This window comes from Rhinatrema bivittatum, chromosome 8, assembly GCF_901001135.1.
Source record: "Rhinatrema bivittatum chromosome 8, aRhiBiv1.1, whole genome shotgun sequence".
Taxonomy (NCBI): domain Eukaryota; kingdom Metazoa; phylum Chordata; class Amphibia; order Gymnophiona; family Rhinatrematidae; genus Rhinatrema; species Rhinatrema bivittatum.
In genome coordinates, this window is record NC_042622.1 from 164,371,406 (window position 1) to 164,391,380 (window position 19,975).

Consider the following 19,975-nt stretch of genomic DNA (forward strand, 5'->3'; position numbering starts at 1 on the left):
GCAGTTTGCTCTGATATATTTTTGGTAATTGAAATCTCCCATTACTGCACTGCCAAATTGGTTAGCTTCCCTGATTCTTCTTAGTATTTAATCATCTGTCTGACCATTTTGTCCAGGTGGACGGTAGTATACTCCTATCACTATATTCTTACCCAACACACATGGCATTTCTACCCATATAGATTCTACTGAGAATTTAGTCTTTATTTATTTAAGGTTTTTCTATACCGGCATTCATGATAAGATCATATCATGCCGGTTTACAGATAACAGGGGGTGCAAAAACTGTTCTTTTAACAAGTGCGGAGGAAGCAAAAGTTACAATAAAACAAGGTTGTAGAACTGGGGGAGGAAGGAGACAAGGATGTCTCTTGTATGATCTTTATTCTGTTGGACTCTATACCCTCCCGGACATAAAGTGCCACACCCCCACCAAGTTGATCCTCTCTATCATTGCGATTTAATTTGTACTCTGATATAGCACTGTCCTATTAGTTATCTTCCTTCCACCAGGCCTCTGAGATGCCAAGCATGTCAATCTCATCATTTATTTATTTATGAACTTTTAATATACCGATATTCGTGGGACACATCATACCGGTTCACAATAAACTCTTGGAGAAAAAAAAATAGAAATTACAAATAACCGGGAAGGGGGAAGGGGAGCAGAGGAGGAAACGGGAGAGAGGGGGGGGGGGGGGTAGGGAGACATTTAGAGCCTGAGGGGCGAGAAGAACAAGAGTAGGAGAGAAGGGAGAAAAGTGGATAGGAACTGAAATAACTGTCTTAACAATATTCTAAGAGGGATAACAGCATTAACAAAATCCTTACATTTTATTAGGTTGCATAGTTAACCTTTTCTTGTAGGGAGGTGAGGCAGGGGAGGGGGTTAGGTTTACTTAGAGTCGGGGTAGGCTTGCAGGAAGAGCCATGTTTTGATGCCTTTTTTGAAGTTGAGTAGGAAGGGTTCGAGGCGGAGTGCGGTGGGGAGTGAGTTCCATAGGGTGGGTCCCGCAATGGTAAATGCTCTGTCTCTGGTGGAGGAGAGATGAGCAGTTTTGAGGGGTGGGGTGTGGAGGGTGCCAGCTAAGATGGTTCTGGATGGGCGATTGGATGTACGGAAGCGTGGCATTTCCTTGAGCCAGGAGGGGTTGTTGTTATAGAGAGCATTGTGAAGGACGGTGAGGGTTTTATATTTTATGCGGAAGGGGATGGGGAGCCAATGTAGATCCTTTAGGACTGGGGTGATATGTTCTCTTTTTCGGGTGTCAGTGATTATTCTTGCCATGGAGTTTTGCAGGATTTGTAAGGGTTTGATGGTAGCGTGTGGGAGGCCTACGAGGATGGAGTTGCAGTAGTCTAGTTTTGACAGAAAGGTGGACTGCAAAACTAGACGGAAATCTTTGGCGTGGAGGAGGGGTTTTATTTTTTTGAGAATTTGTAGTTTAAAGAAACCCCCTTTTAGAAGTGATTTTATGTGGGGTTTGAAATTGAGGTGTTGGTCTAATGTTACACCTAGATCTCTTACGGATGGAACCAGGGGGAGGGAGTGTGGAAGGGGGGAGTGGGAGGGGGTAAGGACGTTGGGTGAGGTTTGAGATGTGAGTTCAGGGTTGTTGGATATGAGGAGAATTTCTGTTTTGGTTGTGTTGAGTGCGAGTTGGAGCTTGGTTAAGAGGACGTTGATGGAGGCTAAGCAGGAGTCCCAGAATTGCAGCGTGCTATACACTACCTCTCCCATCTTACTTCTTAGACTTCTGGCATCTTGAATACATTTTATGGACTGAAATGCTCAAAATTTCCTTATTCCATGGGAGTGGCCTTAGACACTGTTTTTGTTTTATGAAGCTATCTTTATCTTTGAAAAGTAATAACTGATTATCATGATGAAATGATGATACACTTAACTAATACCTAGTCACATTGTTACTTGCAGATACTATTTTTGATTTTCACATTAATGATATAGTCTGAATTGATGCAGTTTTATTGCTCCATAGTTGCTGTTCACTGCATTAATGGTTCAGCAGAATATGGTATTTGTACGTCAATCTGACACCCAGATAGTAATTTTGTGTGTGTGTGTGTGTCTCTGTATGTGTGTGTAGAAAGAACTAGAAGAGATTTTTGAAACAGGGATTTTGTTTTTGTATCACCAGGGGGTGGGGGAATATGTGCTACACCTGAGTTTAACTGTTCCAGATACCTAAAAGATAAGGAGATTAGCAGGCTGTACGCTGCCAGTTGGAGAGGCCATTGAGCAAAGACTGAGACGATACTTTGAGGGGTGGAGAGGCACCCAAATAACTGCATATGTGGACACAGGCTATACTGAGCGCATAGGCCTGATAGTGGCCTATATATCCTAATGAGCTGGGCATCCCCCAGAAGTCAGTGAGGCCAACCACACACAGCCACCAGCATGGAGATTGCAACTGATGACAGAAGATGCCAAGACTAATCACTGTGGACACTCCTGGCATGCCTTGCTAATGCTTTAAATTGGGCAGATCTCTATATCAGTTAAACTTCGGGGCCATGTAGCTTAGATGGGGTTTAGGTATTCTTGATAAGGGTATTCTGACCAATTGCACAGAGCGACCAATGAGTTAATGGATTTAGCTTTTCTTGTAAATATGGTAGTAGCCCTGGTCTTTTAAATTTGCTAGTCCTAAGGGGACCAGTGTTTAATGCATATATATATCCAACAAGTAATACACATTGTTCAAATTAAATCTGACACTAATATAACTATAGATTAGGAAATTTTTCATCTAGCAGGTGTCAGGGGTGGAATATGTTGGAGTCATTTTTTGTTACTTTTGCTGAGGCTGTATATAGAGGACAGGATAGAGTTTACACCCAGACACAGACTAGTTTGAAGGCCACAGGCCAACCTCTGAGTGAACTCCATTTAGTGTTTTGCATTGTGAAATGTTTACGAACAGGCAAGAGTCTATTTTAGTTATTCCAGTATGTCTATGATGAGAAAGCTAGCAATTAAAGCCTGGTAGACAATGACGGCCACACAGCTGCGCCTGAGACTTGGTAAGAAAATCAGAGGGAGGTAATATCACTGCTTTCACAAACATTTTTAGCATATAAGGAAAAATAGCAGAGAGAGAGGGGAGAGAGCTCTGGACGTAATAGTACAGACAGATCCTTTGGAAACATGTAAACTTTTTATATCTATGTAGCAATTTTTATTATTTACCATTACTTCTTCAGTATAATTTGATATTTTGTTCTTCTATCTTCCTATTTCTCAAACTAACTTTCCTAAATACCTGGAACTGACATGGTATCTGATTCTCCCTTACCTTTAAAAATAAAATTAAAAAAAAAAGTATGAAAATCAATATACTCTGACCCATTCAGAATTTTTTTTTTTTTAATTATTCTGAATCATTTTTGACCTGAAAAAAATAGTACAGCACTACTCAGATAAAAACTGCAGTCTCTTAAATGTAAGAGTTTAAAAGGAACATTTTTTTTTCTTCAGTTGTCAGGTCTGGGAAACCAGCTGGTGCTTTAGGAATGATTTCTGTCTCAGACTTGGCAGAGCTCGCGGAGTCTGTAGCACAGATTTACTAGAGTATGTCTTTAATTAGCAGTGGACTCTAGATAAAAAAATGTCTTTACCATTTACATTTATGAAAAGTAAGTTTGCTTATTCCGTAGATAGCAGGATGAATTAGCCATGCTGTCATGGGATCTGTCAATCAGGTCCAGGAGGCGGAGCTTCATTAAGTAGAGGTTTGGCTTTTTAGTCTCTGCAGCTGCGCGTGTGTTCCCGCACAGGAAAAGCAAGTTTGCTTACCATAAATGGTGTTTCCGTAGATAGCAGGATGAATTAGCCATGCTGTCATGGGAACTGTCTATCAGGGCCCGGGAGGCGGAGCTTAAGTAGCAGAGTGTAGATCTTTGAGACTCTGCGGCTGCGCGTGAGTTCCCGCGCAGGATAACTGATTCTCCTCAGTCTGTAGTAAAGCTTGAGCGTAGCTGATGAAAAAAGCGACTATCAGGGAGGTGGGTGGGTCAGCATGGCTAATTCATCCTGCTATCTACGGAAACACCGTTTACGGTAAGCAAACTTGCTTTTTCCCGTCGATAGCAGGGCTGAATTAGCCATGCTGTCATGGGAGTCCCAAGCTCCAATCACGCTTTCCAATGTTCATGCGTGATAAACAAAAGTGATAGTCGCATAATTAAGTCGGCAATGTGTGAAGAATCGCCTGTCCCAGTTTTGCGTCTGTTGCCGACTGTTTGTCTATGCAGTAATGAGAAGTGAACATATGTAGGGAGGACCAAGTGGCTGCCTTGCAAATGTCAATCAGGGACACATTCCTGAGATGTGCAATGGAAGTGGCCATGGCGCGAACTTGGTGAGCTTTCGGTCGGGATGGAAGTGAGACCTTTGCGTTATTATGACAATAGTGGATACATTGAGCAATCCAATTTGAAATTGTCCTTTTCGCTACAGGTAGTCCTGGTGCGTTTGGATTGAAAGAAACGAATAGTTGCGATACTCTGTCAACGGAGTGAATTCGTCTCTTGTAGCTCTTTTACAGTCTACTGTATGCAATAAACGCTCTCTGTCGTTGGCATGAGGCTTCGGGAAAAAGATGGGTAACTCAATGGATTGATTGAGATGGAAGGCTGAAACTACTTTTGGCAGGAAGGCCGGGTGAGGCCGAAGGATCACCTTTTGATGATGAAATTGAAGATATGGTTCATAGAGAACGAGAGCCTGCAGTTCACTTACTCGTCGTGCAGAGGTTATTGCAACTAAAAGTACTACCTTCCAGGTTAGATATTTAATGTGTGATGATTCTAAGGGTTCAAATGGTGGAAGCATTAATTGTTCTAGAATGATATTCAGGTTCCAAGGAACCGGTGGTTTCGCGGTCGGTGGACGAAGATGTAACAGACCTTTGACAAATCTGGACAACAATGGATGTTCCGCAATGGAATGTTTATTCACTGGTCGATGATATGCTGCAATCGCGCTGAGGTGAACTCTTATGGATGACGTAGCCAACCCTGAGTCATATAGGGAATGGAGATAATCCAATAGGAGGATTGGCGAACAATCTATAGGTGGAATACCTTTTCCCATGCACCAATTGGAATATCTTTTCCATTTGAATGTATAGTTGCGTCTAGTCGACGGTTTTCGCGATTCTATGATGACTGATTGTGCCATTTCCGACACACCTTGTGCAGTCAATAGTGTCTGTTCAATCTCCATGCAGTCAGGTGGAGTGACGAATGGATTGGATGAATGAGATGGCCTCCTTCCTGAAGGAGAAGATCTGGTCTGTTTGGCAGTCTGACTGGGTCGTCGATCGACAGCCTCAAGAGATAACTGTACCACGGTTGTCTGGGCCAGTTCGGGGCAATGAGGATCAATTGGCTTTGGTCCAACATGCATTTCTGAAGAGTTCTGGTGATCAGCAGAATTGGTGGAAAAGCGTATAGAAGATTCGCTGTCCACGGAATGATGAATGCATCCTGTGCGAGGCGGGTTGAGCTCGGTCGTATCGAGCAGAATTGTGGAAGTTGGGAGTTCTGCTCTGTGGCAAAGAGGTCTATTGTCGGGGTACCCCATCGCTGGAAAAGTTGTTGAGTCACTTCTGGATTGAGTGACCATTCGTGTGGGTGAAAAATCCGACTTAGTTTGTCTGCTCTGTCATTCGCTAGACCTGGCAGGTAGGTCGCTTGTAGGTGGATGGAATATCTGTGTGCATGATGGAAAATCTGAAGAGTTTCCCTGCAGAGGGACCATGAACCGGACCCGCCTTGTTTGTTTATATAATACATCGCTACCTGGTTGTCGGTGTAAATCATCACCCTTCGACCCTGTAGCTGTAGCTGAAAGGTTCTCAGGGCATTGCGTATTGCTCTTAGTTCTAGGAGATTTATCTGAAATTGTTGTTCCGTAGGGGACCATAGACCTTGGGTCTCCAGGAGGTCTAAGTGCACTCCCCATCCTCTCCGGGATGCATCCGTCGTGAGGACTGCATTGTGAGGTGGTTGATTGAATAGTGCACCCTTGGTTAACGTATGTTCCAGGAGCCACCACTCGATATCCTTTTTCATTTGAATGGTTAGTGTTACCCGGTGGCGCAATGGTTGAACATGCTGTTTCCACTGCCGTTTGAGACCCCATTGTAGTCTTCTCATGTGTAGTCTCGTGTTCGGTACAGTGAAGTTTGCCGCCGCCATGTGTCCCAAGACGGTCAAAATATTGCGCGCCGTTGGGTACCGGGTATTGTGTAGTGACCGAAGGAGACATCGTATCGTTACCAGTCTGTCCTCCGGTAGGAATGCTCTGGCACAAATGGTGTCCAGGCGAGCTCCTATGAAATGTAGAACCTGCGTCGGTTGTAACATGGACTTTGGGTAGTTGATGAGTAATCCCAAGTTGTGTAGGCAGTTGATCGCTATAGTGAGATGCTGTTTTAAAAGTGTCGGTCTGGTGCTACTATTAACCAATCGTCTAGATATGGAAATACTGTCAGACCCTGCTGTCGGAGACGGGCCACCACCACTACCATACATTTGGTGAAAACTCTCGGCGCTGCCGAAAGACCAAATGGAAGAACCTTGTACTGATAATGTTGATTGTGATGTTGGAAACACAGGTATTGCCAAGAGGATCTGTGGATTGGAATATGTGTGTACGCTTCCTTTAGATCTATGGAGCACATCCAATCCTTGGGTTGTAATAGTGGAAGGATAGACTTCAGCGAAACCATCTTGAATTTTTCCCGAACTATCCATTTGTTCAATTCTCTGAGGTCCAGGATAGGTCGGTTGCCCCCTGATTTTTTGGGTATAAGGAAGTAAGGGGAATAGAACCCTTTGTTCCAGTCCGATGGGGGTATGTATCGGATTGCTCTCTGGTGATATAAATGAGCGATCTCCTGTGAGAGTTGAGGTTGTGGTGTTCTGGAGTCGCTGTAAGTTAGATGCGGGATACTGGGGCTGTTGACAAATTGAAGCTGGTATCCGTTCTTCACTATATCTAATACCCATTGATCGGTTGTTATCGATGTCCAAACCGAGAAGCGTGCCGTGATCCTGCCTGGAGGCGCTGCTGTCGAGGGTGGTGGTGGCCTGGCCATTAAAAAGTTTGTGAGGTCTTTACAGGAGCTGATGTTGGTTGCTGAGGTTGTTGCCTTTGACCACGAGGCTTTCCTCTCCTCTGATGTTGTTGAGGTGCCTGATGAGCCTGCCTTTGGTACGTGGGATATGATTGCATCCGAAAAGGTTGGTAATTTCTATATTGTCGTCTCGGGAAAGATTGTCGACGTCCCGATTGATAGTATCTCTTGGCGGGTGTTGGCGTGGTTAGGGATTGAACCGCTAACGCTTGTTCCTTCAATTTGCTGACTGTATCGTGGAAGCGATCGCCAAACAAGTTATCTCCCATGCATGGGAGATTAGCTAGTTTGTCATGTAAGTCCTCTCTAATTGAACTAGCTTTCAGCCAAGCTAATCTGCGTGCCGCTATGGCAGTAGCTGATGCTCAAGAGGAGTTTTCAAATCCTTCATAGACTGTTCTCAACAAGTGTCGGGAACACTCCTCCAAGTCAATGATGGGTGAAGGTGTGCTGTCTCCTAAACAAGTAAACATTCCCTTTGTTGCTTGTACACACTCATACATGTATTGGACCATGTAGAATTGATGGTGACATATGCGAGATGTTAACATAGCATTCTGATAGACTCTCTTTGCGAAATCGTCTAAGCATTTATTATCTTTGCCGGGTGGATTTGAGGCATGCGTTTTTGATTTCTTAGCTCTCTGCAACGCTGACTCGACAACAATGGAGTCATGTGGTAGTTGAGGAGTAGAATACGTGGATGGTTTTTGTAATTTAAATTTTAAATCCGTTTTTCTGGAAATCGCTGAGATAGCAAAGGGAGTTTCCCACGATTTCTGAAGGACATTGTGTAATACGTTATGCGGGGGCAGTGAGGTTGGTTCCCCCGGTGTGTCGAATATCTTTAGTAACCCTAAGGTTTCCGCCCTGGGTTATGGTAATGTTTGTACTTCCAACTTTAAAATAGCTCCCATCTTTTCTACAAATTTGGGGTAGGAAAGATCTTCCGGGGGAGAATAGGGCTTGGACGGTTGTTCTGGTGGGTCTGAGGGGTAGCCCATGGAGGAAGAATGGGAAGATTGTGAGTCTATGATGTCATCCTGTGAGCCTTGAGAATGGTTTGGCGATAATGGCTGCGGTATCTCTGGTGCCTGTGGAGGACATTCTGGTAGCTTTTGTGCTCCAGTCGGTTGTGTGGATTTTAGTTTGTCCTCTGGAGGTAAGACAAATGAAGATTGGAGGGTTTCGAAAAACCCCGCCAGTGAGTGTGATAGATCCCAAAAAGCCTTTTGGGTCTGTGGTGGCATATTGTGACAAGACTCAGGTGAGCCGACCGGTGATAAGTGTGGTCTTGGGTGTGCTGGTTGATGACCTGGTGAGTTCGGTCTTTCCCTTTGTAGCTGAGAGGGTTCTGTGTTAGAGGACCCAGTGAGCGATCGAGAAGATGATGACGATGATATGGGAATTGTCCGTTTACCTGCAAGTCTCGTTCTTTCATCTATACTAGAAGAAGCAGAATCCAGCGATTTATCTGTTGCGCCGTCCGAGGACCAATGTCGTCTGCGTGTACCGGCGTGTCTGGAAAGAGATGAAGAAGGTCTATGATGACCTGATCTTCTATGTGACTTGTCGCTATTCGCCGAAATTCCTCTTTTGGAACGTGAGCGTTTTGATGATGAATGACTTGTGTCTCGTGAAGAGTTGCGTGTGTGTCTCGATAGTTTTCTGTGCTCTGACACAGGTTGTGGCAACTTGTTTAGAGTCGTATCCGACGCTGACGGCGCCAAAGCACTGGGTCCCGGCTCCGGGTCTCTTTGCGTTGGTCGGCTCCGTTCCGACTCCGGAGTTCCCCGCGCCGGTGGTTTGTCCGGCTCCGGACGTTCTGGCGCCGATCTTATCGGCCCCGGCTTCGGATCTCCTGGAGTTGTTCTTCTCGGCTCCGGAGCTTTCGGCGCCGGTCGTCTCGGACTCGGCTCCATATTACTCGGCACCAGTGTTTTCATCCCCGGCGCCGGGTTCCCTGGTTTTGGTTTTTTGTGACTCGGCTCTGTCGGCCTCATTCGGGATTCCGAATGTCTTTTTCTATGCGCCCATCCTTCTGTTAATATTGGCGCCCAGGTCGAATGCGATTTTGACCGTTCCGGCCTTTCAGGGCCTGTTGAGTGATGGTGAGCCTTAGCGGCATGAACTTTGATTCCCAGAGGCCTTTCACATTGGGATCCAGAGCCCTGGATATCCCGCACCTTATGCTTACCTCCGGTCCCGGAGGGTTGTTGGTCCAGGGAAGAAGCTCTTCGTTTTTGTGGTGGCGTTCGCGCCCCTGTTCCTGGCGAAGAGTGAATGGTCGATGGCCTATTAGTTAATTTTAGTTCCAACATTCTATATTGCCGGTGACGCCGGGCTCGAGGTGACATTCTTCGACAATACTCACAATCCGTCTGAATATGCTCTGGCCCCAAGCAACGGTAGCATCGATCATGCCCATCTGTGACGGACATGATCTTACCGCAGGGGCACGGCTTGAATCCAGACGGCTTTTTTATCATTTTTCAAAAAAAAAAAATAGAACTATGGTGAGGAGAATGAAGCTCCGCGTGCGTTCCCACGCGCGGAAGAAAACAGACTGAGGAGAATCAGTTATCCTGCGCGGGAACTCACGCGCAGCCGCAGAGTCTCAAAGATCTACACTCTGCTACTTAAGCTCTGCCTCCCGGGCCCTGATAGACAGTTCCCATGACAGCATGGCTAATTCAGCCCTGCTATCGACGGGAAAAGTAACAGATTCTCTCAGTCTGTGATTAAGCTGTAGTGTAGTCGAAAAGACAGTGACTGCCAGGGAGGAGGGTAGGTTAGCATGGCTAATTCATCCTGCTACACAATGTGATTTCTGAAAATTGATCACTAGTCCTAATGCTTGTAAACATTGTATTACTCGTTGGAGATGATCAATCAATATCTCCAGAGTCGATGCTATTATGAGCCAGTCATCCAGATAAGGAAAGATTGTCATACCCTGTTGTCTGAGATGAGCCACCACCACTACCATGCATTTGGTGAACACCCTGGGTGCAGTCGATAATCCAAAGGGGAGTACTTTGTACTGGTAGTGCTGATGCTTGTACCGAAAACATAGGTAATGCCAAGAGGATGGATGGATTGGCATGTGAGTGTGTGCATCCTTCAGGTCGCTGGAGCACATCCAGTCGTTGGGTTGAATTAGAGGAAGAATTGACTTTAAGGATACCATTTTGAATTTCTCTTTGGTCAGGAATTTGTTGAGTTCTCGACGATCCAGGATGGGTCGGAGGCCACCTGATTTCTTGGGTATCAGGAAGTATAGGGAGTAAAATCCTGAGTTTTGTTGTTTCAGGGATAGTTGTTTGATGGCCTGTTGACTGTATTGGCTTGCAATCTCTTCCGCTAGTTGTGACTGAGATCTCTGAATTGGTTTCGTTGTAAATTGAAGTTGATAACCGTAATGTATTATCTCCAGAACCCACTGATCTGTAGTAATCTGCTCCACACTGCTAGGCAAGAATGGATTCTTCCCGGAGATGTTAACTTTTGTGGTGGTGGCTGTATGTTTAAAAAGACTGAGTTGTTTTAACCGTAGTTGCCGGTTGTTGATTTGGTTGTCTTTGATTTCAGGGTTTGCCCCTACTTTGAGAAGAGGGGTATGTTGTTGTTGCTGTTGTGGTCGTTGATAAGGTGGGTATGTTTGTTGACAGAAAGATTGATAAGACCTATAAGAACATAAGAACATGCCATACTGGGTCAGACCAAGGGTCCATCAAGCCCAGCATCCTGTTTCCAACAGTGGCCAATCCAGGCCATAAGAACCTGGCAAGTACCCAAAAACTAAGTCTATTCCATGTTACCATTGCTAGTAATAGCAGTGGCTATTTTCTAAGTCAACTTAATTAATAGCAGGTAATGGACTTCTCCTCCAAGAACTTATCCAATCCTTTTTTAAACACAGCTATACTAACCGCACTAACCACATCCTCTGGCAACAAATTCCAGAGTTTAATTGTGCGTTAAGTAAAAGAGAACTTTCTCCGATTAGTTTTAAATGTGCCACATGCTAACTTCATGGAGTGCCCCCTAGTCTTTCTATTATCTGAAAGAGTAAATAACTGATTCACATCTACCCGTTCTAGACCTCTCATGATTTTAAACACCTCTATCATATCCCCTCTCAGCCGTCTCTTCTCCAAGACCTATAAGGTCTGCGATTGTAGGAGGATCGACGATTATAAGGGAAATAGTGTCGTGAGGCAGAGTAAGCAGGTTGTGATTGCAAAGATTGTACTGCTATAGCGTCATCTTCTAGCTTCTCTACCGTCTCCTGAAACTGGTTACCAAATAGGTTATCTCCCGTACACGGCAGATTTGCTAGTTTTTCGTGCAAATCTTCTTATGGAACTGGAACGTAACCATGCCATTCTTCGGGCTGCTATGGCTGTTGCTGACGCTCTCGATGATGTTTCCAGTCCTTCATATACTGAATGGAGGAGGTGCCAGGAGCACTCTTCCATGTCATGGAGCGTTTGCGGTGTTTGATCTGCCATGGAGGAGAGCATACCTTTCGTGGCTTGGATACATTCATATAAATATTGTACCATATAAAATTGGTGATGCATAATTCTAGTGTTTAGCATCGCCTTTTGGTACACTTTTCTGCCAAACTCGTCCAAATACCTATTGCTTTAGTCAGTGGATATGTGGAGTGATTTTTTGAATCGTTGCATCGCCGATTCTACTACTATGGATGCATGAGGGAATTGTGGTAGCGCATATGGCGGGTCTTTCCTCAATCAAAATTTGATGTCTGTTTTGCGTGAGACCGCCGTCAGATTGAGGGGTTTCCCAGGATTTTTATAGAACACTGTGTAACGAGTCTTGTGGTGGTAATGAAGTGGGTTCTCCTGGAACATCAAAAATTTTTAGAAGACACAAGGTCTCTGATCTTGGATCTGATGCCTTTTGTACATCTAAATGTAGGATGGTACCCAGCTTCTCCAAAAACCGTGGATATGAGAGATCTTCTGGCGGAGAATATGGTTCTTGTGGTTGTTCTTGTGGATCTGAAGAAAACCCCGTCGAGGATGTAGGAGGAGATGTGGAACCCCCATGTGTGTCCTGTTTTGTAAGTGGAGATGGAGACCGGTCTGGAGCCGGTGGTACTGGAGGGTCTATTGATGGTTCCGGTGAAAGATGAACTCTCGGTTCTTCAGAGTCCATTGATGGTTGATTTGACATTTTGAAAGAGGCTTCTAGAGTCTCAAAGAAACCTGCAAGAGATTGTGATAATTGCCAAAAAGCCTCCTTCGTTTTAGGAGGCATGATGGTTTTACCAGTATGTTGTGATGATGGTTCAGCTGGTATTGGCGGAGACAATGGAGGTGGAACATGTTCCAGTTTGTGAACTGTATCTCCCACTCCTTTAGAAGAACTATTTGAAGAGATGGATGCATGGGACGATGTGAGATTGAGACTTTCTCACTTATACGTTATAATTTTTATGCTCAATAAGACCTGTCAACTTAATTGTTTAAGTCTTTTTTTTTTTTTTTTCTCCTTTATCTTTTGGTCATCAATGTTACAACGTTATTGTTAAATTTTGAACTTATGTACACTGTTCCAAGTTTCATAACCTTGTTCTATGTAATGCCTTTTGGCAATTTTCATGTTCTGTTTCAATGTAAACCGATGTGATCTTTATTTCATATAGGAACACCGGTATATAAAAATCTAAAAATAAATAAAATAAAATATGGGCTGGGAAGAACCAGGCTTAGTGAAATCAGAAGAAGACAATTCACCCTGAGCCTCCAAACAGCGCTGGCACAAATCAGCAGGCACTCCTTGTTGAGATGCCCATATATAAACGAGAAAGATGCTTAGGCTTCTTAGTCACAGGCACCATGATGGCCAACAACACGCTGAGTGGCAGTCAAAGGCATGCAGCTAGCTGTTTTTTTTTTGGGGGGGGGGGGGGGGGGTTTGCTTTTTTTTTTTTTTTTTTAGATAGGCACTCAAATAGGCACCTAGAAATTATGCATCCAACACTTACGCACACACCCCTAGGCACTAACCTAGGTAGCCAAAAATTAAGCACACAAAAAACTTAAGCGCACAGTACCACTTGTGCGCATAGGTAAGCATGCAGCCACTATGCATTGCTTAAAGTGGGTGCACACACATTACAAGGCCCGACTGGGCGCCCAACCTGACGCACAAGATGCACACGCCAGACCGACAATCCTATAGAGGGCAGCCTTAGAAAGCACGCGAAAAGCTGTTGCGGCCTACCACACGGCACGCAGAGAAAAGCCTTGGAGCGGGGCCTAGCCTAAGGAGATTGTTCAACCTACCAGGCTGCCCACGATCCCTCAACCTCCCACAGAGAGGAACAAAAGTCGGACCAGCGCAGCGAGCACGGAGACCGGGGGAGGAGGAAATCTGGACAACAAAAAGCTTCCTGCTAGGTCTCTCTCTCTCTTTGTTTTTTTTAAACTTGCCCTTACTCAGCTGTACCTGGCTGAGCACAGAGACAGTCTCCGGCTGCAGGAGGAGAGGACATGAGCTGTCACTGCCGCACTGAGCTTCCTGCACCCACTGCCTTTCAGTTGCTCAAGCAGCTAAGTCCACGCTAGCAAAACCAGCTACTGAACCAAGTCACACATCTGAGGGAGCACAGAAATCACCTCAGGAATTTTCAACTGGGGGAGGGACCATTTGGTATCAGTGCAGGAGAATGGGGCAAATTTTATCCTCAATTCTCCTTTATTTTAAAATAAAAATCCCCAGTGGGGAGATGCACATCCAGCATTTGCTGGAGACTGAGAACACTGGCAGGTTGAGGTCACTGCAGGGATATATACACACACACACTATGACATCAGTTTACTCAGTCTCCATCTGCTGGTAGAGGTGCACAACCCACTTGTTCTGGATTCATCTGACTGGACACTAAGAAAGGAAAAATAATCCCAACTTTAAAAACACAATCAGGCTGATACAGTACAGTGAGCTCCGACGGAGCGCACTGTTAACCCGTGATTGGACACGCGTTTTCGATGCGCGAGCTTTACCCCTTATTCAGTAACGGGTAATAGCGTGACGAAAACGCGCGTCCAACACCCCTCCCCCCCCCCCGAACCTAATAGCGCCTGCAACATACAAATGCATGTTGATGGCCCTATTAGGTATTCCCGCGCGATACAGTAAGTAAAATGTCAAGCCAAGCCGCACATTTTACTTTAAGAAATTAGCGCCTACCCAAAGGTAGGCGTTAATTTCTGCTGGCGCCGGGGAAGTGCACATAAAAGCAGTAAAAAACCACTTTTCTGTGCACCCTCCGACTTAATATCATGGCGATATGGCGATATTAAGTCAGAGGTCCCAAAAGTTAAAAAAGTAAAAAATTAAAAAAAAATAATAATTTTTTTTAAATGGGCTCGCGGCTTGAAAACCGGACGCTCAATTTTGCCGGCTCGAGAACAGACGCCAACAAAACCCGCTGACAGTCGCTGCTCCTATCCAAAAAAAGAGGCGCTAGGAACGCGCTAGTGTCCCTAGGGCCTCTTTTTGCCGCAGACCCTAATTTAAATAAATTAATTTACTGTATCTCGCGTCGGGAGAGCTGGCGCTCTCCCGCGATTTTTACTGTATCAGCCCGAATGTTGGGTTCCACATTAGGAATAACCAACTAGGAAAAAGATCTTGGAGAGATACTTACATAATACATTGAAATCCTCAGTTCAGCATGCAGTGATGGTCAAAAAAGCAAATAGAATGCTTAGAATTATTCAGGAAGAAATAAATCTGCCACTGTACAGATCCTATGGTGTGTGATTCTGGTAGCCCCCATCTCAAAAGAGTTATAGCAGAACTAAAAAAAGTATAGAGAAAGGCAACAAAAATGATGAAAGGGATGGAACAGGTCTCCTATGAAGAAAGACTAAGTAGCTTAGGAGTCTTCAGATTGGAGGAGACACACCTGGTGGGGGGGGGGGAGGGGGGATATGATTGAGTTCTACAATATTGTGATTGGAGTAGAACAAGTAAGCAGGGAATAGTTATTTACCTTTCAATAGCACAAGGACTATGGATTATTCCTTTTAAGCTAACAAGAAGCAGATTTAAAACCAATTGGACTAGGTTGGGTTTTTTGTTTTTTTTTCAAATAATCCGAAGAATTCGTCACCAGAAGATATGGTCAAGACAACTAGCATAGCTAGGTTTAAAAGGGTTTGGAGGAGTTCCTGGAGGAAAAGTCCCTAAAGAGATATTAACATAGGGTTGCCAATTTTTCCATAGACCAGGACTGGTCACTTGAGGACCGGGGGAGGGGTTTGAATGGGACCCCTCATTTGCATAAGGTTTAGATCCTGTCAGGGAACTGCCTAAACAGTGTATCTATGTATCTGCAGAACCACTGGGAGCCGAGGGCTGTGCTGTGCACCACTTCCTCTCCCTGTGCTGTCCAATCACAGCATGGGAAAGGAGGCAGGGATACAGCACAGCTCTCCTGAGATAGAGGAAGAGAAAAGCAGGTTGGAGCCTAAGAGGCTATGGGAAAAAGCAGGATCCACCTGCAAAACTAGTTAGTGCCCAGTCGGTACTTCTGACTGGGCACTATACAGAATGCCTGAAAACCTGGGTGTCTGCTCCAAAACGGGACAGTTGGCAACCCTGTATTAACGAGAGGACTCGGGGAGACCCAGCACTTGACATAGGAAGTGGATCTACTTTTAAGGATTGGCCCCTCTTGGAGACGGAATGCTAGCCCGCAGGGCACTTCTCATGTTATCAGTCTTCAGCGGTGGATCCACTCTATTGCCAGCCTGGAATAGCTTTCAGCGCCTAGGCCCGTCCCACCGAGCCACATTACACGCACACCGTTCTGGAGAGACAAAGTTTCCACGGGAGAGAAACCGAGAGACCACTTCTGGGTCCTGCACGGTGCAAAGTGAGCTGGAAGCACGGGCCAGGTCAGCGGCTTTATAGCGAGAACCAAGACCTAATATCCCTCTCCCCGTTTCACCATACCAGCAGAGAGGGGATGGAATCCGTGCTTACCTCGCACTGAAGTTCCCCTCACAACACAGACTTCGGCATCCAGCTTCAAATCTTCTGTTAACGGGCCGCCCGTCTTTCAATTGGCTCGCGCTCCCTAACGTCACTGGTGAAGCCTGAAGAAATCCATAGCGAGGCTTGGAACGCTCGCCTAGTCTGCGTCTTTCAGACGCGCAGGGGCGGCACCGAGGCCGCCGCTTCCTAAACGCGTCATGTGGTGCGTTAGCTATTTTGCTGCTTTTTGACGTTCTTTTTATGGGCAAATCTGTCCCTAAGTTTCATTGCAGAACTTAATTTTAGTCTTCGGCAGCGCTTATTTATTTATTTATAACATGCCAATACACAGCTTGCATCTCCAGAGGCGGCAGCAGCAGCCCTGAAAGGCATTGCCACTGCCGCGTCTGAAGAATCTATTGGGTGGGAACGCTTTCAGCCTTGGTAGATTTCTTTGTACATTGTACTATATTGATTTTATTCTTGTTTGTTGTACATAAATTATAGGCCCTATAAATTCATTGTTTATGCCTTTCTCTACCCATGACCCCTCCCCTACCCTATCCCCTTATCCATTGTTTTATGCCTTTCTACCACGACCCCCCCCCCCCCTTGGTTTTTTGTTTTTTTTTAATTTTATTTTTTTTTTTTTTTGTTTTTGTAACTCAGTTGTTTCTTGTAAGGGCTTCTCCCTATAGTTACATATTTATTCTCAGTTTTATGTAAGGGCTCTGCCCATGAGTTACTGTTTACTGTGAACCGATGCGATGTGCAAACAAACATCGGTATATAAGCAACTTTAAATAAATAAAATAAATAAATAAATAAAGAGGCTGCGCTTTCCCGTCCTGTATTGCAGGTGTACATGACGGGTCTGATCTTCAGAATACCTGTAATTAATATGCATGAACAGGAAGCCTAATATATTTATTTCACAGTTTTTAAATACCGCACAAAACAACAAGCTGACCAGGTCAGTTTTCAACATATAAAATTAAATAAAACATTGAAAACACATTAAAATACAAATATAATATAGCATAATCTTTCACTGATTAGCTTGCATGTGCCTTCACCTTCTTTCTAAAAGCTGCATAATTAATCTCCAATCTGATTAAAAATTAAGCTGAATTCCACATCAATGACTCGCCTACCGAAAACATTCTTTTAAAACCCCTCGCTTTTTATTGGTCTCACCACCGGCACCTCAAATAAAATAGTCTCTGCTAAACGTAAATTTCGAATTGGTGTATGCCGCTGTAGCAGATTCCTTAAATAACTGCACCTTGGGACATATGTATGCAGGCATATCTCATGCATTTTCATCGCTGTAATCCTGAAACCCCAATTGGCCAGGTCTGCCTTAAGGACACAAGAAAGCAGGATAAGTCTTTGATAAACCATAATAAAGCTACTGTATTTAGCAATTCACATCAGGACGACTATATGTCCAGGACAAGCACCTTGAACAATTTTTAAAGAATAAAGTGTTCCATATTTTATTTGCATTAGAAAATAAAAAAAAAAAAAGCTAGTAGTTACTTTAAACCGAGCCATCTCTTCTCCACGCTGAAAAGTCCTAACCTCTTTAGTCTTTCCTCATAGGGGAACTATTCCATTCCCTTTATCATTTTGGTCACCCTTCTCTGTACCTTCTCCATCACAATTATATCTTTTTTGAGATGCACCAACCAGAATTGTACACAGTATGCAAGGTGCAGTCCCACGCTGGAGCGATAGAGGCATTATGACAGTTGCAGTTTTATTCACCATTCCCTTTTTAATAATTCCCAATATTCTGTTTATTTTTTGACTGCCACAGCACACTGAACCAACTATTTCAATGTGTTATCCACTAAGACGCCTAGTTCTCTTTCTTGGGTGGTAGCACCTAATATGGAACCTAACATTGTGTACCTATAGCATGGGTTATTTTTCCCTATATGCAGCACCTTGCACTTATCCACATTAAATTTCATCTGCCAGTTAGATGCCCAATTTTCCAGTCTCACAAGGTCTTCCTGCAATTTATCACAATCTGCTTGTGAATTAACTACTCTGAACAATTTTGTATCATCTGCAAATTTGATTACCTCACTCATCATATTTCTTTCCAGATCATTTATAAATATATTGAAAAGTAAGGGTCCCAATACAGATCCCTGAGGCACTCCACCGCCCACTCCCTTCCACTGAGAAAATTGTCTATTTAATCCTACACGCTGGTTCCTGTCTTTTAACCACTTTGTAATGCACGTACACTACATCTAGCGGTTCACCTTTATCCACATGTTTATTAACTCCTTCAAAAAAGTAAAGCAGATTTGTGAGGCAAGACTTGCCTTAGGTAAAGCCATGCTGACTTTGTTTCATTAAACCATGTCTTTCTATATGTTCTGTGACTGGAAACTATACAGGAAGTAAGCCAGACTTCACTCTCATAGCTTTATTCAACTAATTGTATATGGCTATCAAATAATTGTAATAGTAGTTTTACTAGAGGTGTGAAACTGGCCAGCTTTTTAAAATGATGCAGAAAACCCTTTTTTTTTAATAGCCAATTTTAAAGCAGGGGGCCATGCTATGGAAGTGGGTGTGTTGAGGAAATGTCATTTTGACTCCCTCCTTCCCTCCCCCCAAATTATTCTGTCTAGAGATGCCACTGATTTTATGTGGCCTTAAGCAATAGTACAAGAGGGATTGGGGGAGTGCTGAAGAGGCACACAAATGCATTAGCGCCTGGGTGCCGGAGACCCTTGGTACACCACTGGGTACAAGCCACATGGGGCTGCTAGCGGCAGCAAAACAGAGACAGACCCTTACCCAATACAGAAATAAGAGACTACAAATTAGAAACAGAAACATGCAGATAAAATCAACATCGCCTAAGAAACTAAAGTCTCTGACCAATGGAATACTAAAGAAAGAGCAAAATACAAAAATATAAGAAATGAACATTCCCAAAGATGGCATATTTAAATTGCTTGAAAAATCTATATAACATACAATGCCACAACAAGATGACAATCTGACCAAGGTGACCATTATTAAATGTAAAGATGTCAAAATCTGGAGCATCAGTTGGTGCTCGACCATGAAGGAGTGTACACATATGATCAAGCTTCTTGATGATCTTTACAAACAACCCCTGATGAAGGACATCGTCTGAAACGCGGCTACGTTGGGAGCACGTAAATATAAGGATTCGCTTTTGGAATTAAAGAGAATCAGGTGGGACAATGTGAAGTCATTTTTTTGACATTGAGCAAAAATCGCAATTAAGAAATAGTGAAATACTTAAGCTATGATGCCCCACCTGGCACAAATGAGATTCCATGCTTCGAGAGACAGCTCCCAGTCTCCTGGATCGAGTTGCTGTCTGCTGAGGAAGTCTGCCTGCAAGTTCTCCACTCCTGCGACATGGGAAGCGGCAATTCCCCTGAGATGATGCTCCGCCCAGGCAAACAGGAGCTGCGCTTCGAGTGCTACTGCGGGACTTCTTGCCCACCTTGCCGGTTGATGTAAGCCACTGTTGTCGCGTTGTCGGAGAACACCCGTACCATTCTGCCCTAGATCCAGGGTAGTAATGCTTGAAGGGCAATTCGAACAGCTCTTGCCTCAAGTCGATTGATGGACCAGGATCCCTCCTTCGGCGACCAGAGACCTTGAGCGGAGTTGTCTGCACACACTGCACCCCAACTGGACAGGCTGGCATCGGTGGAGATTATCAGCCATTTCAGAGGGTCCAAGTCCACCTCCCTGGCCAGATTGTCACGCGATAGCCA

General features: G+C 44.4%; 1 protein-coding gene across 1 annotated transcript in view; it reads right to left on the reverse strand.

The window, feature by feature from the left end:
* LOC115097586 overlaps positions 1-16,403 on the reverse strand; it is a 106,802-nt gene extending 90,399 nt beyond the window's left edge. Inside the window, exon 1 of the mRNA XM_029613523.1 lies at positions 16,200-16,403. The gene's annotated coding sequence lies outside the window, so the exon portion shown is untranslated. The remainder of the gene's footprint in view (positions 1-16,199) is intronic.
* Between the last annotated feature and the right edge of the window lie 3,572 nt (positions 16,404-19,975).